We start from the raw sequence: 24,186 nt of genomic DNA, 5'->3' as shown, positions 1-24,186 counted from the left end.
TTTTTAAAGCTTTGATATGTAATATAAAATTTTTTTCTTGAAATGTCACATGGATTTATGTTCTCACATTAATATGTAAAAATGCTAGTTTCCCTATAGCCATGCTATGATATTACCTTTAAAATGTAAAAGAAAAAAAACAAACACTGCCAAATTGATAAGTGAAAAATCTTATATCACATTTTAATTTGGTTAGCTTTCGTAAATTCCAGGAAAGACCTTTTTTAATATATTTATTGGCCATGTATCTGATTTGTGACTTTTCTGGCCACATCCTTTTCTGTTTTCTTTTGTTGTGTTGCATTTTCTCTTTTTCTTATAGATGTATTAATACTTTGTCATGTTTTATCTAGTTTATAAGTTGCCCTTTAATTTTGTTTATAACATACTTTTTGACATGCAGAAGTTTAAAATTTTATGTCATGAGTACTTTGACTTCCTTTTGGTTTCTTTCTTTAGCATTTTGCTTAAATAGGCTTTTCTGTCTTCTTTGAGAGGTCACATGGTTTCTTATAACTGACTTTTTAATGGTGGGTATGTCTGATTTATAATCCATTGAAAATCTCACCCATTTCTCTAAAGAAATATTTGAGGTTACTTGATTTTAGACCCAGAAGTATAGAGTTTTCAAGTGTCAGAAAATTTGACTTAACTTCATTTTTATTTCCACCTACTTCCAAAGCGAAGGAAGAGAAGAAAAGATGATTAAGAATAAACTCATACTTGGACATTTAGCATAATGATAACTGATACAGAATTATACAAGGGAGTGGGAGCCGTATCTCCCATTCTATCAGAAATTTATAAACTAAGGCCTTCCATTTGGATTTCCTGTTGATAATAGCAACAGAAAAGGGGAACACCATGAGTTATGTTTCTCACTTCTGCTTAAAGGAAGTATATCATTCTTTTAAAAGAAAAATCTTGGCAGTAACGTCAAATAGGAATTTTTTACATGGGTCTATATATAAGGAATGATGTTTTTGATACCATTTTTATGAAAGTGGACTGATACAAGGCCATTTATTTTATAAACTCAGTAAAAGTGAAAGGCATAATATTAAGATGTAATTCTGGTAAAGTACTTTAGGAAAGTCATAATAATAACCATATATATATATATATATATATATATATATATATATATATATATATATATCTTTCTGGTGGAGTAATTTTATAAGACTTTATGTTGATGGTTAGCTATTCCTTAAAGTAGCTTTCAGCATAATAATTGAATTTTTTCTAATCCGAGTTTGGTTTATAACGGTTTATGATTTCTAGTTAGAAATAGCAGTTGTGGAAGGTTCATCCACATTAGATCCACGTGTTTAACTGAGGAGTTTGACATTTTGTTGTGAAAACTAGGTGGAGAATTATATAAGTGGGTTTCCAGGATTACCTGCAAGCAATAACAAGACTACTTTTACCTGCTACATTTGAAACACTTTTGATGTGAACTGTTGAAATAAATAGTAAATCTGACAGAATGTCTTGAGAATTTTTCTGAGGTTTCATGAAGCACTATTTCCTTCATTATCAAAGAATATTGAAAATTAACTGTACTTTGCTCAATTCATCTTTGACACTAAATTAACTTTGCTTTATCTATAAAAGAATCTTCATTTTAAAGCTGTGTCTATGGGAAGTAACTATACCTTAAACTGTGTAGGAAGTATTAAGGGGAGACAGGAATGAGAAAGTTTGTGTTGAAAGAACAGTATTGCTTTTATTAGTAGTTTTTGTAGCTGGCAGTAAACTTGCAGTGTTTGGCTTAAACTTTTAAGTTAGCACCTGGCTAAAACATGACTAGCTACAGAGCATAAAATATAAGACGATTTAGATCAGTGTGTCAGACATAACTATATTTTAGTTTAATTAGACAGTAGTATAGTTGGGATCAGAGTTGTAACTATTGTGCTACTGCTAGACCTTTAAATAACTTGGGTCTGTTTGTAAAATGGTATGCTTATTTATTAAAATTCTAAATTTAAAAAACATCACAGATCTAGTTAATTCAGTTACTTGTATAGGAAGGACTACCTGGGCTGGTGAGAGACAAAGGGTTGCTTATCCTCCTTAACCTCTCCCATGAAAGACTCCGTGCAGAAATCTCTTAGGGTTGTTTATTTACATTTTTAACTATGTAAAATATTAATGCTTTCTAAGAGTTTTTTGTTTTGTCTTTAGAAGAGTGACCAGTCAGAATTCTCTTTTTTTTAGAGAGACTCTAAATACATAAAAACCATTTGCTCACCTTTGTTCTCCAGGTGACATAATTCCAGCTGTTATCTTTGTATTTCTAATAATACTGAGAACTGTTGTTTTGTTGCTCCTATCATGCCGAGTTCTTAAAGTAGAGCATGTAGGCAGACTCAGAGTCTCTTGCCTTTCTTGGCTACTTGAAATCTCGGGATCAGTTCTAGAGAGGAAGTTCTAGATGTTCTAGAGAGGAAGGAGAGTAGAGGAAGGTGGACTTTGAGGCAGCTGTTACAACTACTCTGTACTGCTCATGATAATGAGGACTGAATGGGGAGAGGGGCTAATGGAAATAGATAGGTGGGCTCGATCTGATATGGCTTGGTTTTTTTATTTTTCTAATTTTTTAAAAATAAAATTAAGCTGTGGATTCAATCCCAGATCAGGGCACACACGGGAAGCAACCATAATATTCACAACTGAATGGAACAACAAATGCTTTCCTTCCCCTCTCTCTGTCTCTAAAAATCAATAAAAATTAAGCCCTGGCCGGATAGCCTGGTTGGTTGGAGTTTGTCCAAGAGCAGGGGTAGTCAACCTTTTTATACCTACCGCCCACTTTTGTATCTCTGTTAGTAGTAAAATTTTCTAACCGCCCACCGGTTCCACAGTAATGGTGATTTATAAAGTAGGGAAGTAACTTTACTTTATAAAATTTATAAAGCAGAGTTAAAGCATATAATAATAATTACTTACTAAGTACTTTATGTTGGATTTTCGCTATTTGGCAGAATAAATCTTTGTAAAACAACTTACTATAGTTAAATCTATCTTTTTATTTGTACTTTGGTTGCTCTGCTACCACCCACCATGAAAGCTGGAATGCCCACTTGTGGGCGATAGGGACCAGGTTGACTACCACTGTCCTAGAGTGTGGAGGTTGCTGGTTTGATCTGTGGTCAGGGCACATACAGGAGCAGCTCCATGTTCCTGTCTCTCTCTCTCTCCATTCCTCTCTCTCAAAAATAAAGAAGATAAAATAAAATTATATGTTATTTGGTAATATATAATACAAAATGTAGTGTTTTACCTGGAGTTCCTAGTCTGTAATTTTGGTCAAAATGCTTCCGTTGGCATTAGTTTTCTTAAATACAAATATTGATTGACTTATGACCTATGCAACTTACGACCATTTGACTTTACGACCACAATCGCTAGCCACGACTGCTCCGCGTCTGGCAGCACAAGCGTTGCCCAGCTGGGCATACGACAGTGCGGACCAGCTTCTGGCAGCACTACCATCTCCGCATGCACCATTTCAGCTGTTATCCCAGACTCAGAACAGCAATTTGTGTTTTGTGTCTTGGATATTTTTCATCAAACCCCTCCCAAGATGTCTACCAAGAGGAAATTGTCTTTGCAAGTATTAAAACCAGTTGTACTGGTAATGCAGTGTTTTACTTAAACCTGATGAATGTAAAAATAAGAAACAAAATGATGTAAAGATGATACAAATGACGTAAAATGAACAAAGAAAATTATGATATATAACAATAATGAAGGAAAATTATGCTAAAATATGACTTAAAGATTTTTATAACATCATTTCACAGTACTGTACATATAGCCTACTCAACTTATGACCAAATCATGTTACTACCGGTCTGTCAGAACCAATCGTGGTTGTAAGTCGAGCACTAGCTGTAGTTAAAAGGTATCCTTATTTGCCTTTACTTTTCCCAGTACCCCTCCCTATTGTCTTTCTAAAGAATAGACAAATTTTGAAATGTTTAAATTTCCTTTTTTTTATGCTGATGGAATACCTAGCTCAAAAAAAGAGAAGTTGTCCTGATTTTATTTCCTTCTTTTTTAGATTCACTACAAGCTGCCAAATTATTTAAAGACATTTATTTTCTTCAATCCTAAAATTTGGCATAGAAGAGAGTAGTATCCTTTAGTTTGTAAAGGATAGTAAATGTATTCTAAGATGAAAAGGAGAGTATTGCTATAAAAATTATTTTAGTCCATAGAGTCTTTGTATTTCTTGTGATACAAAACTGCTGGGGTTATAAAATGGTTATCCTTCCTAGAGAAAGAAATGGTCCAGGTTATAGTTGCTCACGAACCATTGGAAACTGATTATTCCTTTTTTTTTTTTTTTTTTTAGCGAGAGAGACAGAGACAGAGGGACAGCTTATAGGAGGTGGGAGAGGTGAGAAGCATCAATTCTTCGTTGCGGCACCTTAGTTATTTATTGATTGTTTTATCATATGTGCCTTGACCAGGGGGCTCCAGCCAAGCCAATGACCCCTTGCTCAAGCCATTGAGCTTGGGCTCAAGCCAGCAACCTTAGGCTTCAAGCCAGCGACCCTGTACTCAAGCTAGTGAGCCCGCACTCAAGCCAGTGACCTTGGGGTTGCAAACCTGGGTTCTCTGAGTCCCAGATCAATGCTCTATCCATTGCACCACCACCTGGTCAGGCAGAAACTAAATATTCTTTATAAATTACAGTATTAGCAGGATCACAATAAATTCATTGTTAAGCATTTCTCCAAATTAGAGATTCTTTTCTGGATTAAGGCTAGTCGTATACTTACTATCTTGATCCACTAAATTCCTCAACTGAGAGTTGTTTTGTCTTGTTGGTTTCTGTTTGTTGAGGGAGATCTGTGGTAGGGTTTAATGCATCATGCTGTATGAAGTGTGATCCGCAGAGGCAGTGCCCACAGTACTAATCATATGCAGTTACAATGTTTTGTTAAATTGCTTGATTTGCCTATCTGAAGTAGCCTCCCTTGAGGGGGGGTGATAAAGGCAGAACTAACTCACCAAAAATCTCTCTCCAGACATAAAACAGCTTTGCTTTTTGCTCCTGGCACCACATGCTCCTTCCCCTGCCTTGGCTTGGCTGTATAACAGAAGCTTCCATTTTTGAGCTGTTCTTACCTAAGGTCATGTGATCCTCTTAAAAAGCCTTGTAAAAGAGGAGTAATTTTTCCTATTTTCTTAAGTGGAAAGGCTGAGACTTAGGCTTCACACAGCTAGTGAGTGCTGGAATTTGAATTTGGAGCCCTGGGGAGCTAAAGCATATGTTCCTTGTGTTCCTTCCCAGTCTGCCAGTAGTACTGGCCAGATAAGAAACATTTCAACAAATGGTATAGTTATTAGTATAGTCATAAGGTAACTTTCTCCACAAAAAAATGAATCATAACTTATTAAGATCTTATGCTTCACTAGTATACAATATCTATAGCAGGGGTCCCCAAACTTTTTACACAGGGACCCAGTTCACTGTCCCTCAGACCGTTGGAGGGCCAGACTATAAAAAAAACTATGAACAAATCCCTATGCACACTGCACATATCTTATTTTAAAGTAAAAAAACAAAACAGTAACAAATACAATATTTAAAGAACAAGTAAATTTAAATCAACAAACTGACCAGCATTTCAATGGGAACTATGCTTCTCTCACTGACCACCAGTGAATGAGGTGCCCCTTCCGGAAGTGCAGTGGGGGCCGGATAAATGGCCTCAAGGGGCTGCATGCAGCCTGCGGGCCGTAGTTTGGGAACCACTGATCTACAGGGTAAAATTTAAATTGTGGCAGTGTTTTTATAGACTAAAAACAAATTTAGAAGCAAAAGAAAAAAAAAAGAATGTGAGTTCTATGTTCCTGGACCTTTCCCAGTACTCTACAGATTAGCCAGGCTTAGTTTAAGGCTGTAGATGAGCTGTAGCTTCAACTGCTAAGGAACATTGAAATCCCCATGGTGTTTCCTAGGAAATAACATAGAAGTTTAAATGATTAATAAAACTTGCAGTCTGGCAGATATTGTACATAAGACAATACAGTATTGACATTTAAGAGATGACCCACAAGAAGTGAAAGAATTATTTTATTTTTTATGTCCCATTTTAATGTTTTTTTATTTGTTTTTTTTATATTAATGGGGTGACATTGATAAATCAGGATACATATGTTCAGAGAGAACATCTCCAGGTTATTTTGACATTTGATTATGCTGCATTCCCATCACCCAAAGTGAAATTGTCTTCCATCACCTTCTAACTGGTTTTCTTAGTGCCCCTCCCCTCCCCCAACTCCCTCCCTCTCTCCCTCCCCTGCCCCATAACCACCACAGCTTGGAAGTCTTCCTTCCTCTTGAATTTTTTGAAATAACTTGAGAAGGATAGGAGTTAGTTCTTCTTTGAATATTTGGTAGAATTAACTTGTGAAGCCATCAGGCCCTGGACTTTTCTTTTTTGGGAGTTTTTTGATAACTGTTTCAATCTCATTTGTTGTAATTGGTCTGTTTAGGTTTTCTGACTCTTCCAGATTGATTTTTGGAAGATTATATGTTTCAAGGAATTTGTCCATTTCATCTAGGTTGTCTAGTTTTTTGGCATACAGTTCTTCATAGTATCTTCTTAAAATATTTTGTATTTCTTGTGTGTCAGTTATTTTTCCACTCTCATTTCTAATTTTATTTATTTGAGTCCTCTCTCTTTTTTTCTTGGTGAGTCTGGTTAAAGGTTCATCGAACTTGTTTACCTTTTCAAAGAACAGCTCCTGGTTTCATTGATCCTCTGTATTATTTCTTTAGCCTCTATGTCATTTATTTCCGCTCTGATCTTTATTATTTCCTTCCTTTTGCTACCTCTGGGCTTTACTTGCTATTCTTTTTCTAGTTCTTTTAGATGTAGGGTCAAGTTGTTTATTTGAGCTTTTTCTAGCTTCTTAAGGTATGCCTGTAATGCTATAAACTTCCCTGTCAGGACTGCTTTTGCTGTGTTGTCCCATAAATTTTGAGTTGATGTATGTTCATTATCGTTCGTTTCTAGGAATTTTTTTATTTCTTTGATCTCATTGTTAACTCATTTGTTATTTAATAACATGCTATTTAGTTTCCAAGTGTTTGAGTATTTTTCAGTTTTTCTGTTGTGGTTGATTTCTAGTTTCATGCCATTGTGATCAGAGAAAGTGCTCAGTATGATTTCAATCTTCTTAAATTTGTTGAGGCCGCTTTTGTGCCCTAACATGTGGTCTATCCTAGAGAATGTACCATGAGCACTTGAAAAGAATGTATATTCTGCTGCTTTAGGGTGAAAGGTTCTGAAGATACCTATTAAATTGAGTTGATCTAGTGTGTCCTTTAAGTCTGCTGTTTCTTTGTTAACTTTCTTTCTTGAGGATCTATCTAGTGATGTTAGTGGGGTATTGAAATCCCCTACTATTATAGTATTGTCCCTCAGACCGTTGGAGGGCCAGAGTATAAAAAAAACTATGAACAAATCCCTATGCACACCACACATATCTTATTTTAAAGTAAAAAGACAATATGAGAACAAATACAATATTTAAAATAAAGAACAAGTAAATTTAAATCAACAAACTGACCAGTATTTCAATGGGAACTATGGGCCTGCTTTTGGCTAATGAGATGGTCAGTGTCCGGTTCCATATTTGTCACTGCTAGCTGTAACAAGTGATATGACGCACTTCCAGAGCCGTGACGCTCGCCTCCCATGTCACTGGAAGTAGTACTGTACGTGAGTGACGCCGTGCTTTGCAGTGCCACCACATACAGTACGCCACATACAGTACTCTCACTGACCACCAATGAAAGAGGTGCCCCTTCCAGAAGTGCGGTGGGGGCTGGATAAATGGCCTCAGGGGGCCACATGCGGCCCGTGGGCGGTAATTTGGGGACCCCTGTTTTAAGGTGTGTCTCCTGTAGACAGCATATGTATGGGTCCTGTTTTCTTATCCACACAGCTACCCTATGTTTTTTGATCAGATCATTTAATCCATTTACATTTAAGGTTATTATTGATATGTAGTTGTTTATTGCCATTTTATTCTTTAAAACTGTGTTCCTCTTTTGCTATATTTATTTTCCCCTTTGATCTGTTTACAACAGGCCCTTTAACATTTCTTGCAACATTGGTTTGGTTGTAGTGAATTCCTTGAGGTTTTTTTGTCTGGAAAGCTTTTTATTTCTCCTTCAATTTTATTTTATTTTATGTATTTATTTATTTTTTCTGAAGCTGGAAACGGGGAGGCAGTCAGACAGACTCCCGCATGTGCCCGACCGGGATCCACCCAGCATGCCCACCAGGGGGCGATGCTCTGCCCATCTTGGGCGTTGCTCTGTCGTAACCAGAGCCATTCCAGCGCCTGAAGCAGAGGCCACAGAGCCATCCTCAGTGCCCGGGCAAACTTTGCTCCAATGGAGCCTTGGCTGCGGGAGGGGAAGAGAGAGACAGAGAGGTAGGAGAGGGGGAAGGGTGGAGAAGCAGATAGGCGCTTCTCCTGTGTGCCCTGGCTGGGAATCGAACTCGGGACTCCTGCACGCCAGGCCGACGCTCTACCACTGAGCCAACCGGCCAGGGCCTCTCCTTCATGATAGCCTTGCTGGATAAAGTAGTATTGGTTGTAGGCTCTTGTTCTGCATTACTTTGAATATTTCTTGTCATTCCATTCTGGCCTCAAGTGTGTCTGTTGAGAAGTTGGAAGTCATCCTTATGGGGGCTCCTTTGTAGGTGATAGCCTTTTATTCTCTAGCAGCTTTTAATATTTTCTCTTTATCACTTAGCTTTGGTATTTTAATTATGATGTGTCTTGGTGTAGATTTCTTTAGCTTTCTCTTTACTGGAATTCTCTGTGCTTCTTGAACTTGTGAGACGTTTTCCTGCCTTAATTTAGGGAAGTTTTCAGCCATGACATGTTTGAACAAAGTCTCTATCCCTTGTTCTTTCTCTTCTTCTTCAGGAATCCCTATGGTGAGGATGTTATTTCTCTTCATGTTGTCACAGAGCTCTCTTAGAGTTTCCTCAGACTTCTTGAGTCTCTTTTCTTTTTTCTGCTCTGCTTCCGTGCCTTCATTTATCTTGTGTTCTAACTCACTGATTCGATTCTCAGCTTCATCCATCCTGCTTTTAATTCCTTCCATTGTGTTCTTCATTTCTGATATTGTATTTGTCATTTCTGACTGATTCTTTTTTTTTTATTTCAATGTCCTTTTTTATATTTGCTATCTCTTTATTTAGGTGTTCATAATGACCATCTATTGTTGTTCTAAGATCTTTGAGCATCCTAACAATCGTTATTTTAAACTCTGCATCTGGTAATTTGGTTATATCTGACTAATTCGGGTCCTTTTCTGGGGATTTCTCTTGATTCATTTGTGTTGCATTTCTCTGCCTTCTCATTTTGTCTGTGTAAAAGAAGGTTTTGGCCACTGGAGTCCACTAGGTGTGGCCTCTGTTTTCTAGGTGTGGTCTGTCTGCAGGCCCGACACCCCCTCCACTGTTGCTGCCTAGGGCGTTTGGGTTTGGGCGTTGCTGGTGCCATCCCACTGGGGCTGTTGCTGTGGTTCCTGCCTCTCCTTCATGGGAGTGGCTGTGATCACGTGCTCGGGTGTACAAGCCTCAGTGGACTTGGCCTTCACCATGCCCCTGTGGGTGGCGTTATGCTCGGCCCTGAGGGCAGGAGTGAGCACCTTTGCTCAGCTGCGGGTTTCTGCCTGATTCCAGGCTTTCGCCTCTGCCCTGCAGGAGGAGCCCGCTTGTGGGACGGCTGCAAGCCTTGGCTCCACAGGCCGGGCGGGACTTCGTGCCCACGCTCAGTAGCAGGACTCTGCTTGTTCTGGGCTTTCGCTCCACCCCCGCGGGAGGAGCCAGCTCCCACGTCAGGCCACAAGCCTTGGTTCCGCGGGCAGGGCAAGGCTGCACTTATGCACCCTTGCTCAGGGGTGGGTCTCCACCCCTTCTGGGGCTTCTGCCCTTACCCCGCAGGCTGTATTGCAGGCGGCCCGCAGCTGGGCTTGACCACTTTTGCACGTCCTCTCCTCCCCAGCCGGGCAAGACTGAGCTCACACCTGAGCCTCAGTGGTGACCAGCCTGCTTCCGCCCTTGCTGCCAGAACCGCGCCTCTGCATCCTGCCGCCGCCTGCCCTTGGGTGAGCCCTCAGCCGTGTGGGTGGGGGCGCTGCAGCTCAGACCCTAACACTCACTACTGTAGCCCTGAAAGCTCCCTCCTTCTAAGCAACTCTGCTCTAAGTACAGTGGGGGAGCTTGTTTGGCTGGTGTCCTGCTTCCCTTTGCTGGTATTGCTGTTTCCAGGGGAAATATTCACTTCAGATTTGGGGAGTGACTCAGCCCAGGGGTTAGGGTGGCTGCCTCTCAAAGTGCTTCTCCCTGTGCCTCCTAGATTACACTCTCTTCCTGCTACTCCAGTCCTCTCCTCTCTTCTGTCTCCCAGAGCCCTGGGTGAGTGGTTGTGAGAGAGGTTTTTTGTGTGGTCCCTTTAAGAAGAATCCTGGGTCTCAGAAATCAGTCTCTTTCTCACAAACAGTATCCTGACTTGTTTCCAGCAAAATACTGTCCATATACCTCTTCTAGGCTCTGGGGCTGCAGGCTGGGGCTTTGTTCCTGGGGCTCAGGACCCTCCCCTCTCCACTAAACTCACTTCCCACCACGCAAGTCTCTCTGGACTGCCGTTCGCTCCCGGAAGTTGGGCAGCCCTCTCTGCATTTCCGCTTTTCCTACCAGTCTCAGTGTGGCTTCTTCAGTGTTCCTTGGTTGAAGAGTCCTCTTAGTTTAGTCCAAAGTTGGTTTTTCCAGATGATAGTTCTTAAAATTAAGTTGTCATCCAGTTTGGTTCTGGGAGGTGGAAGTTGGTATGTCTGCCTACCCCATCACTATCTTGCCGCTATCTCAAAGGGAGAATTATTTTTAAAGGAAAAGAAACTAACACTGTATGTTAGATGATACTAATAAAGTTTTGCCACTGTCTTGAGTGTCTCTGTGAAGCCAGTATCCACGAACACCATCACAGCTGCCTGGCCCATGCAGGTTCGCATTAGATTCGGACAGATGGTAATGAAACAGTGGAGCCAAGAACTGGTGGGTCATCAGCTTTAATCCTAGCTTGCACCTGGTGGGCAAGTAAAAACATACACTGGGCTCCAAAACCCACTCATTCAGTGCTCACAAAGCTACTGACTTATCTGAGTTTCCTAGAATCAAAGGTTCCTAGCTCACCAGACTTACTCACCTCTGTTCCCCATCTCCTTCCTTCTCCCTGCACAAACTGGCTTCTCACTCAGCACTCCACCATCTTGGCTACTTCTCCTGGCCTCCTCCACGTGGCCTTTCTCTGCTCTCTTCACTAATGCTAATCTCAGGAACCAAGAGAGCAAGCTCCCGGTCTGCCCCACTTTATAGTGCAGAAATCAAAACCTTTAATCCAATATACAAAATAGGGAAGTCTCTAATACAAAGTCACTTATCTGAGGCATGATGGGATTGTACCACCCTATATCAAAAAGGGTGAGAAAGGCTTAGTCCTAAAACCAAGCCCCAGGCTACAAGGATCCTGCCTGCCCACAGCCCGCCCCCAACACACATTAGTATCACCTGGGCAATGGCATCCACGTGGGCAGCGCCATCTTTAACAAAGTGAGCGTAATATATTTTATCTGCCCAACAGTCTCCTATGAGCCAAAGGCTTTTTAGACACAGTTTCTAATCCTCATATTCTACCCATAAAGTAGGTATTGTCTTTATTTTACCAAGATAAAGTTAGGCTCAGAAATGTGAAGGAATACATTCAAGTTCACAGTATTCTTAGGTGGTAAAGCCGGAATTTGGCCTCCTCTCCGCCCCTGCCCCAAAGCCTGTCCATACTTTTGCCTGAAGCAAAGCGCAGGCAGTGTCTCCACAAGTGATTTGGTCTTAAGAAGGGATTTTGACAGTCTGGAGCTACTTCCTACAGGACACTGGAAGTTAGAACTATGTGAATAAAATTTAAGAAATAGAAATGCAAATTTTTATACTTGTTTTTATTAAAAAAAGAAACTGCTCTTAAAATGTCATGGGAGGGTAATCAGAATCTATAGAACATTGTGACTCATAATTTGATTTTATGTCCTCTTTCTTTTTTCTTCTTTTTAAAAATGTACTACTGCCCTGGCCGGTTGGCTCAGCGGTAGAGCGTCGGCCTAGCGTGCGGAGGACCCGGGTTCGATTCCCGGCCAGGGCACACAGGAGAAGCGCCCATTTGCTTCTCCACCCCTCCGCCGCGCTTTCCTCTCTGTCTCTCTCTTCCCCTCCCACAGCCAAGGCTCCATTGGAGCAAAGATGGCCCGGGCGCTGGGGATGGCTCTGTGGCCTCTGCCTCAGGCGCTAGAGTGGCTCTGGTCGCAACATGGCGACACCCAGGATGGGCAGAGCATCGCCCCCTGGTGGGCAGAGCGTCGCCCCTGGTGGGCGTGCCGGGTGGATCCCTGTCGGACGCATGCGGGAGTCTGTCTGACTGTCTCTCCCTGTTTCCAGCTTCAGAAAAAAAAAAAAAAAAAAAAATGTACTACTATATTTTTCTTAATAAGCAGGAAGAAATAGAAGAACTTATTGAACATTATTCCTTAAATTAGGCATATGGCTTCAAACCCATTCTTAACTGACCATGTGGGTAAAAGTAGTAGTCAAACAAAGAAATAGAACTTAGTCATAGATTCATTAGTTATTATAATATCAAAACATTTCTGAGTGGGATTCAAGTCTACACAAAGAGTGACTTTCATAATAGATAGGCATAGAGTATAGACACCAAAATATTCACAGTAGGCTGTGAGTAGAGCTTTTACTCTGGACTCTTTTAGTCAAGAGTATTGTTTCACACATTATAATAATAAAATGTAACAAACCAGTAATATTCTTATGAGCTTGCATGTGCTACTTTTTCAAATTTTAATATCATTTTTCATGATTTTTTTGCTCTGGAGTAGTTTAAAATATATAGAAATTATATTCCGTGAGGTTTTGACTTAGAGACGTTAATACTCAGTTGCAAAACTGAGTCAAGAAGAGGTAGAAAATCTGAACAGAGTAGTAATAATGGAAGAAACTTAAGTTTATGTTATTATTAATCTTTCAGTTGTATCAGTTACTAAATCTGTAAAATTGAGGTAATTTTTACTCATATGGTTATTGGGATAAATGTAATGTGTGTGTCAATGTAAAACAATGTCCAAACCTATAAGAATTTTTTTATGAGTTTATTTGAGCCAAACTCTCTACAATTGCCCGGAAGCAAAGTCTCAACGAGTTGAGAAAGTGCTCCTGAACGTGGCAGTTTCACCACTTATTTTTATACATTGGAATCAAAGGGAAGACATAGAGGGTTACATGAAATTGACTGGTCATAGATTAGGAAGGCAGGAGAGGCAAAATGAGGAAATCTCTGGGATTGGATAAAAGTGAAAATATATGTTGTTGAAACATTTACATAGGGAAGAACAGAACAGCTAACAGTTAATGGTTCACATAACAATAACAGTGAGGGGTCTATTGGCTTCTGCTCTGGTGGGATGTCTGGCCTGATGGAGAAGGAAGATGATCCTTATTACATTCCACAGACAGGTTGAGTAAAATCAAGCATTGAACTTTGTTTAGAGCAGGGGTCCCCAAACTTTTTACACAGGGGCCCAGTTCACTATCCCTCAGACCGTTGGAGAGCCGGACTATAAAAAAAACTATGAACAAATCCCTATGCACACTGCACATATCTTATTTTAAAGTAAAAGAACAAAACGGGAACAAATATAATATTTAAAACAAAGACCAAATAAATTTAAGTCAAGAAACTGACCAGTATTTCAATGGGAACTATGTATGCTCCTCTCACTGACCACCAATGAAAGAGGTGCCCCTTCCGGGAGTGTGGTGGGGGCCAGATAAATGGCCTCAGGGGGCCGCAGTTTGGGGACCCCTGGTTTAGAGAAAGTTATTCCCTAGGACATGACTACCCACCCTAAACTGCTTTTAGTTAGAAAAGTTTGATTTAGACCATCCTGTGTTTACCTTAGTTCCCTGAGTTCACAAGGCCACTATGTAGGCTTTTCCTGAGCTTGTCAGGTTCAATTCGTGGTCACATCTTGATTTATTTTAAAAAAAATTTTTTTCAGTGGCTGGCTCATGGTTAGCATTCAATAACGTAAATCGTCATCACAGCCATCATTATCATTATTACTCTTTTTTCAGCTTGAAAAGGTTTGTCTGTTTGACCACTTACTTCAAATACTCTTGGTTTTGTTTCTCAATTAAAAAAATACAGCTGTCAGTGATTTTTGTCTTTTATTAGTCTGGTCCCATCTCTGAAAACACTATTCAAGAAATGAGAAGGGTTATAGTCACAGACATGAATATATTTTGTAATAATAAAAGAAGATTACATACAGCTTTTTTGCATAAAGAAGAATGTATGGGAAGATGTTCACCAAAATAGTAACAGTGGTTAACTCTGCGTGGTAGGATTTCAGGTGAGGGTTAGACTTTTATTTGGTATGTTTATATAGTATTTTACTTCTATAATATGTATGTGCTTCATTTTTACAAGAAATAGTTTGTAAATTTTCCACTTTTCTCAAAGGACCATCCATATACCTTTATCGTTATGCACTTAAGATTATCTTCTTAAAGTATTATTTTCCCAAATTGTTCCCTAGAATGAACATTAGTTTTATTAAATGTAGTACTTTATTGGAGTTTGGCAAACTAGAGCCCATAGGCAAAATCTGGCATGCTACTTGTTTTTGTACAGGCCCTGAGCTAAGAATGGATTTTGCATTTTTTTTTTTTTTTTATTTAGAAAATTATATTTAATGGGGTGACATTGATCAATAAGAGTACATAAGTTTTAGGTAAACATTTCTATAGTACTAGCACTGTTGATTATGCTGTGTGCCTATCACCCAAAGTCAAATCATTTCTGTCACCATATATTCAATATTTATCCCTCTTTACTGCTCTTCCCCACAAACCCCTTCCACTGGTAACCACTTCACTTTTATCTATGATCATGAGTCTCAATTTTATATCCCACGTATATGTGAAATCATATAGTTCTTAGATTTTTTTAAATTTTTTGAAGTGAGAAGTGGGGAGGCAGATAGACAGACTACTGCATGCACCCGACCAGGATCCACCCGGCATGCCCACCAGGGGGCAATGCTCTGTCCATCTGGGGCGTTGCTCTGTTGCAACCAGAGCCATTCTAGTGCCTGAGGTGGAGGCCATGAAGCCATCTTTAGTACCCTGGCCAACTTTGCTCCAAGGAGCCTTGGCTGCGGGAGGGGAAGAGAGAGATAGAGAGAAAGCAGAGAGGGAAGAGTGGAGAAGCAGATGGGCGCTTCTCCTGTGTGCCCTGGCTGATGATTAAACCCGGGTCATCCACATACTGGGCCAACACTCTACTACTGAGCCAACTGGCCAGGGCAGTTCTTAGCTTCTTTTGATTTGCTTATTTCACTTAGTATAATGTTCTCAAGGTCCATCCATGTTTTCATAAATGGCAACATGTCATCATTTCTTATGGCTGAGTAGTATTCCATTGTATATATGTACCACATCTTTATCCAATTCTCTATCAAAGGATACTTTGGTTGTTTCCACATCTTGGCCACTGTGAACGTTGATGCTTCCGCTCTTCCTCCCCTTTCTCTCTCTCTCTCTCTCTCTCTCTCTCTCCCCCTCCTTTCCTCTCGCTCCCTCTCTCCTTTCTCTAAAAAAAAAAATCAATAAACAAAACCATAAAATTTTACATTTTTAAATGATTGAAAAATATCAGGAGAAGACTTTTGTGACAAATGTAAATTATATGAAATTTGAATTTCACTATTAGTAAAATTTTACTGACAGTTGTGCTTATTCATTTACATATTATCTATGATTGCTTTCAGATTACAAAGGCAAAGTTCAGTAGTTTCCACAGAGAACATATAGCCAGCGAAGCCTAAGATATTTACTTACTATATAGCCCTTCTCTGAAAAAGTGTGCTGATCTCTGTACTACATTAGAGAAACTGGTTTAGTTTAGTGTTTTTATAGTTGTTGCTTTTGTTATTTTTTTTAACTTTGCCTGCTTTAGAGTAACTATGTAGTCTAAAAATGTGATTGCCAAGTTAAAGACTAAGAATGTTTTGGTAAATATTCCTAAATTGCCATGCAGAAAAAAATCTGCAGAATATTGATACACTATTTTCTAAGCAGTCTATAATTTTCAGTTTTGAATTTCTTTTTTACCTTAGAGTTCTGAGTGCTTTTTATTTCCCCTGATGGCTTTTTTTTTTTGTATAATACTTGGCTATTAATTCCCATTGTGGTCAAAATGTGGCCTGTATAATTTTTTAAATTTTATTATGCAATGTATCATGTATAGGAACAAGTGTATAAAATGTAAGTGCAGTCTAAAGGATAATTAATAAGTATAAACCATGTCCCTATTACCCAGGCTAAGATATAGAAAATTACCAGTGTTTTTGAAGCTTTTTGAATACCTCTCCCTAATTCTATATCCCTCCCCCAAATAGCCTAAGATATTTACTTACTATATCTTCATTTCCTTTTTATATTTTATTATATATATATATAAAAACAACATATTTTGAGGTTTGCCAGTTTAAAAGGTAAATGAATTTATAATGTGCCTATCATTTGTATAATTTATTTCTCTAAGCATTATGTTTTTGAGTTTCATGTATATAGATCAAGTAACTGTAATTTGTCATCCCTGCTATATAGTAATCCACTATATGAATATATGCTGAGGGACTAATGAGGCTTCACTTGGATGTCTCCATGACAGTCTCAACTGCAGTTTTTTCTAAATTGAATTTATTAATTCTCTCTCACCCTTCACTTGCCAGACCTGCTCTCTTATGTTTCCTGTCTCTGAAATAGCATCTCTATCCACCTGTTTCCCCACATCAGAAACTTGGCATTTGTTTTTTGACACTTCCTTCTTCTTCGTTACACATTACTAATCAATCATTAATCCTGTAGATTTGACTTAACATTTCACATCCATCCTTACTGTCACCACCCTAGTCCAGCTTTTACTTGGGTCCCTGCCGTTGTCTCCAGTGCAGTGTCAATATCCTCTCTTGTTCTCCTATCATGGTTATACCTCTTAACTTCATCTTGCCATGCTTCCCCTCACTCACTAGTCTGTGTTATTACCATCAGCCATTATCCATGCCATGCTCATTCCTGCTTCAGGATCTTTGCAAATGCTGTTCCTTCTGCCTATAGAACACCGGCCTATTCATCGTTTCTCATCCTTCAGGACAAAATTTTGAAATATCACCTCAGAGAGAGGTCATTCTTGCCTACTGCCCCTTAAATTAGATCATGTCTCCCTGTTACCATTAGGACTTTGTACTACTCCCTCCTTTTGTTTGTTTGTTTTTTCTGAAGTTGGAAACGGGGAGGCAGTCAAACAGACTCCCGCATGCGCCCGACCGGGATCCACCCGGCACGCCCACCAGGGGGCGATGCTCTGTTGCAACCAGAGCCATTCTAGTGCCTGAGGCAGAGGCTACAGAGCCATCCTCAGCGCCCGGGCCAACTCTGCTCCAGTGGAGCCTCGGCTGCGGGACGGGAAGAGAGAGACAGAGAGGAAGGAGAGGGGGAGGGGTGGAAAGTAGATGGGCACTTCTCCTGTGTGCCCTGGCTGGAAATCGAACCCGGGGCTCCTGCACGCCAAGCCGATGCTCTACCACTGAGCCAACTGGCCAGGACCACTATAAGTTTTAATTAAATGGTTATTAAGGAAGACCTCTGATATGATTCAATAAGGACCAGCAGTCTACAAAATCTAATAAAGCAAGAAATCATAAAAAGGATACACACCCTAAATATTTTTAAGAATAAGACTAAGTCCATTTGTCAGTCTTTTGATTAAGGGGCCAAAGTCTTTTCCTTAGGAGAAGGTCCACTTATTGCAGTTTCATACTGTTTGTCTTACAGAAACCATACCCGTTTGTATATCTAAGATTTCCAGTTTGAGTTTTTTAAATAGAGCAAGAATTTAGACTCTTTTGATGCATTTTGAGTTTAGAATCCTTATAGATCTTTGCAATATTTTTTCTAACTTTTTTTTTACTATTTCTTGACTATCCTTAATTCAACAGCATTAAGTATCTTACTAAGTCTTTCAGAGTCATTCAAGTCAGCATTGCCCATTCTTGCCACGGACCAGCGCGGCTCATAATTCTGGGTCTTGAGGGAGAATGGTGCGGAATTAAGAAAACAGACTCCTTGAGAAAAAAGGATGGGGTTGGGAGGCCTCTTCAATGCTAATGACAATATCCCAGTGCCTCATAGCCCCAGTTTATTATACAGCCATATGCAAAACAAGGAAGTCCTTGATACAAAGTTACACATCTGAGGCAAAAACGGGAACTCTCCCAAGGCATAAACGGGAATCCCCCCACCACTCATAAGCGAAGTCAACCAACATCTTAACAAACAAAGAGAGGAAGGGCATGTAAATTGCTTCCAGCAACTTAAGCAAGCAAGTGAAGTGGGTGCAAATACTCAGCTTCATAGCCAACGTGGAGGTGGTGGGGGGAGAACTTAGTTTTTTGCTAAGCTTCGAATCTACAAAAGCTTTTGCCACTTGCAGTCTACTACACACTCTTCCATGTTTTATTAAGTTAATGAATACTTAATTAAATAACATAATTACAATAATAAGTATAAGTGGCATGAACAGGTGTGGAAGCTAATACAACTAACTCAATAAAACTATAACTCAGCCAGTGGGAACCGAAGTGTCTGAGTATACTGGATCAGCAGGCTCCACAGTTTTTGAGTGCACATGTACATGTAATATCATCTCCTGCAGCAATTTTCAACCTTTTCATGTCATGGCATAGATAAGATAATTACTAAAATTCTGCGGCACACCAAAAATTTATATTTTGCTGATCTGACAAAAAAAAATAGGTATAATTTTGATTCATTCACACCAGACGGTATTGTTGTATTGGCTATTGTCTTTTTTACTCAACAGCCTAAGAAAATACAGGTCTGTGCCCCTGACTAGTCAGGTTTTACGTGTTTTAAAGATTCTTGCAGCACACCAGTTGAAAATCACTGGTCTGTGTATAAATGTTATGTATATTGTAATAGCAGAGCTCTGAGGTTGAATTATGTAACCCTTTATTACCCATAAAACAATAATTTTATATGGTTGGACATAATATAAGTAGAATTATAAACGATAAATAGGCATCCAGTTGGATAGTCACAGTAAAATATGTAAATAATGATTTAAAAATAAATTATTATTTTTTAAATATTTTATTTATTGATTTTTAGAGGGAGAGAAGGGGGAGGAGCAGGAAGCATCAACTCCCATATGTGCCTTGACCAGGCAAGCCCAGGGTTTTGAACCGGCAACCTCAGTGTTCCAGGTCGACGCTTTGACCCACTGTGCCACCACAGGTCAGGCCAAAAAATAAATTATTTTTTTAAAAACCCATAGTTCTGTGTTTTAAGGAACTATAGCTATGACAGCCATTCATCCTGAGATTTCTGGGACAGTAATATTTAACATTGCATTATCATTTTTAAAAAAATTATTGAAATGCCATCAAAGTATCAGTCAGAAACTAAAACTCTTAAACTGCTACTTGTAACCTAAATTTGGCACAGAAACACTTTCCTCAATCCATGTGTCCCAAGTTTTTGTTACTGTAACTGAAAGACTCTCTGTTGGAAAGGTATCATGACTAAGAAGTCTAGATAGACTAAACTGTAGAGGGATTTGAGTCAAGTCATAGTCTTCCTCTAACCCAGCGGTTCTCAACCTGTGAGTCGCGACCCCAGTGGGGTCGCCTAAAGCCATCAGAAAATACATAATGCATATCAGGTATTTACATTCCGAATCATAACTGTAGCAAAATTACAGTTATGAAGTAGCCACCAAAATTATTTTTTGGTTTGGGGTCACTGCAACATGAGGAACTGTATTGCGGGGTCACGGCATTAGAAAGGTTGAGAACCACTGCTCTAACCACTTTGACATGCCATGTAGTCTTAAAACTTGTTGAATTCATTTATTTCTATAAAGTATGGATTATGTCCCTCCTGAAAACTATTTCAATTATTTTGTTTTGTGGAAATTTTGTAATAGATATAATTTGGCATTAAGAGGGCCATTGACTATAGTTTTTAATATTTTTATGTATATAAATTTTTCTAGTAATGGAATTTAACCTCTAATTTTTCCATAATTCTGGCTTATTGCTTATACTGTTGCATATCATTTTTCAACAAAAGCTATTTAACTTCAAATGGCATTATAAAACCAGTTTTAAATTATGATTGTCCTTGGAGGAAGAAATGAGTTTTTAGAAATTTGTTTTGGACAGTGTTTTTCTCCTCCCCCCATCCCAATTTTAAATCATTTTTATTTTTCAATTAGAGTGGACATACAATAGTATATTAGTTTCAGGTGTACACCCCAGTGATTAGACATTATGTAACTTACTAAGAGATCATCCCGATGAATCTCACAGCCACCTGACACCATACGCAGTTATTAGACTATTATTGACTGTATTCCCTATGCTGTGCTTTATATCTCTATGATTGTTCTGTAACTACCAATTTTTGTTTTGTTTTGAGAGAGAGAGAAGCATCAACTCGTTGTTCCACTTAACTGTGCTATTGATCACTTCTCATATGTACCCTGACCAGGGCTCTAACCAGTGACCTTGGAGGTCAAGCTGGCGCTGTCAGGATAGAGCTGGCAACCCTGAGATCCGTGGCCCAAAGCTCCATTTGGCAACCTTAGCACTCTGGGATGATGCTCTATTCACTGTGCCATAAGCCAGGGCATCCAATTTATACTTCTTCTTCCCTTCACCTTTTTAACCTAGTCCTCAACCCTCCTCCCATCTGGCAACCGTCAAAATGTTCTCTGTATCTATGAGTCTGTTTCTGGTCTGCTTGTTTATTTTGTATTTAAGATTCAATTGCTGATGTGTATTTATTTACTTTATTTATATTTTTTAATCTTTTTATTCCTTTTCTATTTTTTTCTTCTTCTTAATGCAATATTTATTTGGTGGTGAAGATCTCCTTTAGATTTTTCTTGTCTGGGAAATTCCTTATCTGTCCTTTGATTCTAAATGATAGCTTTGCTGGGATAGTAATCTTGGTTGTATTGTAGGTCCTTGGTTTTCATCCTTTTGAATATTTCTTGACAGTCCCTTCTGGCCTGCAAAGTTTCTGTTGAGAAATCAGCTGACGGTCTTATGGGAGCTCCCTTGCAGGTAACTGACTGCTTTTCTTTTGCGGCTTTTAAGATTCTCTTTGTCTTTAACATTTTGCATTTTAATTATGATGTGTCTTGGTGTGGACCTCTTTGGGTTCAACTTGTTTGGGGCACCCTGTACTTCCTAGACTTAAATATCTATTTCCTTTACCAGGTTAAGGGAAGTTTTCTGTCATCATTTTTTCAAATAGATGTTCAATTTCTTGCTGTCTCTCTTCTCCTTATGGCACCCCCATGATGTGAATATTGGTCTGCTTAAAGTTGTCACAGAGGCTTTGTACACTACCCTAATCTTTTTGGATTCTTTTTTTTATTTTTGCTGGAGCTCAGAGGGAAAGAGTCTGAGTAAGTCCATGCTCAGGCTCTTTAAGAGGAGCTGCCTGGGACTCCAGCAGCTCTCTGTCCCCATCAGCCTCAGTCCCTGCTGGTTTTTACAGCCAGAAGTTACGCACTTTTTTTCCTGGTACTGGAACCTTGGGCTGAGGGGCCTGGTGTGGGGCTTGGGACCTCTCGATCCTGATGGGGGACTTCTGTAGCTGAGATACCCCCCAATTTTTATCTGCCACACACAGTATGGGACCAGCCCATTCTGTGTCTCTATCCCTCCTACCAGTCTCAGTGTGGCTTCTTCTTTAATTTCCTAGTTGTAGGCCTTAGTTTCAGCAAGATTTCAGGTGATTTGGAATGGTGGATGTTCTATAATTTACTTGTAATTTAGATGTGGTTGTAGGAGGAGGCAAGTATTGCAGTTACATAGCTGCCATCTTGACCAGAAGTCCTGTATTGGATAGTTTACAGGATAGCTATGCAGGCGTGGAAATGTAAAAGATTGTAATAGATAAGTAACTTTTATTCTACAATCAATACAATTGAAATTTAACACTTTTTTAGCCATAGGTAACATTATATATAGTAATAGAGTTTTAATTTAGGTCTAAAGGATTTCAGCTAAACATATTTACTAAAATTTAACAACAAAACAAAGAACCTCAAAACTGACATTGTGAATATTAAAGTAGTTGAAATGCCTTCCTGATTCTTACATGGACTCTTCTATGAATCATTATCAGAATTTTTTTTATTCCCAGTGTTACAGCCACCCACATAGAATTTCCCACATCAAGGAAAATTCCACTCTCTATTCCCAAGGGATGTGAAAGCATAATAGTCTTTCTTTAAATTAGAATATTTTGTCACGATGCAATCTATCAACAGTATTCACATTAGAAATTCTCTATAAAACTGAGTCAAGTTTCAGTATTAGAAACTGCCTTTTATAACCTGACAAGCCTACTTGTTTTCTGCATGTCCCACTTGTTTATTCAACTCGCATACAACTGTATAAGTAAATAAGTGGTTTTAAGTTTGGTTATCTAAAAAAAGAGTCATGGCCCTGGCCAGTTGGCTCAGTGGTAGAGTATCAGCCTAGCGTGTGGATGTTTCAGGTTTGATTCCCAGTCAGGTACAAAGGAGAAGTGCCCATCTGCTTCTCTCCTGCTCCCCCTCTCGCTTCTCTCTCTCTTTCTCTCTTTCTTCCCCTTTTGCAGCCATGGTTTGAGTGGAGCAAGTTGGTGCCAGGCGCTGAAGATGGGGCTCCATGGCCTCCACCTCAGCCCTAAAAAGAGCTTGGTTGCTGAGCAACAGAGCAACACCCGAGATGGGCAGAGCATCACCCCATAGTGGGTTTGCCAAGTGGATCCTGGTCAAGGTGCATGCGGGAGTCTGTCTCTCTGCCTCCCCTTCTCACTGAACAAAAAATAATATTAAAAATAAAAACGTCATTTTTCAGGTATAATTTGTTTGTCAAAGAAATATTAGATAACTTCACAAATGTATATTGTAAACATGGTGAAGAAAGACTCTGGACTTCTTGAGTATTGCTACTCTAATGTCTACCATGGTATGGTTTGTAATCTTACATACTGTAGACCAGGGTCAGCAAACTTTCTGTAAAGGGCTAGATGGAATTATTTTAGGCTACTTGTGGTCTTTGTCACTGTTCTTTGTGGGGGAGTTTACTATCCCCTTAAAAATGTAAAAATTATTCTTAATGTGGGTTCGTACAGAAATAGACCACAGGTCATATTTGGTCCTCAGGCTGTAGTTTGCTGACCCCTGCTCTAGATCAGTACTGTCCAAAAGAAATATATATATTTTTTAATTTAATTTTATTTTTTTTATTTTTTCTGAAGTTGGTAACGGGGAGGCAGTCAGACAGACTCCCCGCATGCGCCCGACCAGGATCCACCCAGCACGCCCACCAGGGGGCGATGCTCCGCCCATCTGGGGTGTCGCTCTGTTGCAACCAGCGCCATTCTAGCACCTGAGGCAGAGGCCACAGAGCCATCCTCAGCGCCCAGGCCAACTCTGCTCCAATGGAGCCTTGGCTGCCGGAGGGGAAGAGAGAGAGAGGAAGGAGAGAGGGAGGGGTAGAGAAGCAGATAGGCACTTCTCCTGTGCCCTGGCCGGGAATCAAACCCGGTACTCCTGCATGCCAGGCTGACGCTCTACCACTGAGCCAACCAGCCAGGGCAAGAAATATATTTTGAACCATATATGTCCACCTGTATTGGACAGCACAGCTGTAGACAAGAGCTACTCAAAGTATGGGCCATGAATTGATACCAGTCTGAAGTTCATTACCAGTCTCTGACAAGTTAGATATAAAAATTAAAAGGAAGCATTTAAAATGTTTTATAGCAATTTGACAGTTATGTCTGTTTAATAACACACTTGTATTTCATCTTTTTTTTACATTTTGTAATTTATTCTTATTATATCTTATAAAAGAATTAGTCTGTGAAATTAAGGAGAAAGGGACTCTTTTTTACAGGTAATATGAGTCACTGCTCTAGA

General features: G+C 39.5%; 1 protein-coding gene across 9 annotated transcripts in view; it reads left to right on the top strand.

The window, feature by feature from the left end:
* SOCS5 (suppressor of cytokine signaling 5) overlaps positions 1-24,186 on the top strand; it is a 69,447-nt gene that overhangs the window by 38,667 nt on the left and 6,594 nt on the right. The window contains exons 1-2 of one of the 9 annotated variants that reach the window (XM_066378337.1): positions 19,447-19,493; positions 21,263-21,328. The exons of 7 other annotated variants lie outside the window; for them this stretch is intronic. The gene's annotated coding sequence lies outside the window, so the exon portion shown is untranslated. Of the gene's footprint in view, positions 1-19,446; positions 19,494-21,262; positions 21,329-24,186 lie in introns of those variants that run through there. One more of the 9 variants, XM_066378332.1, reaches the window with a different exon arrangement.

The sequence above is a fragment of the Saccopteryx leptura genome, chromosome 3 (genome assembly GCF_036850995.1).
Source record: "Saccopteryx leptura isolate mSacLep1 chromosome 3, mSacLep1_pri_phased_curated, whole genome shotgun sequence".
Lineage (NCBI taxonomy): Eukaryota > Metazoa > Chordata > Mammalia > Chiroptera > Emballonuridae > Saccopteryx > Saccopteryx leptura.
The sequence above is the reverse complement of the archived record's forward strand: the minus strand, read 5'-3'. Positions and strand labels throughout refer to the sequence as shown.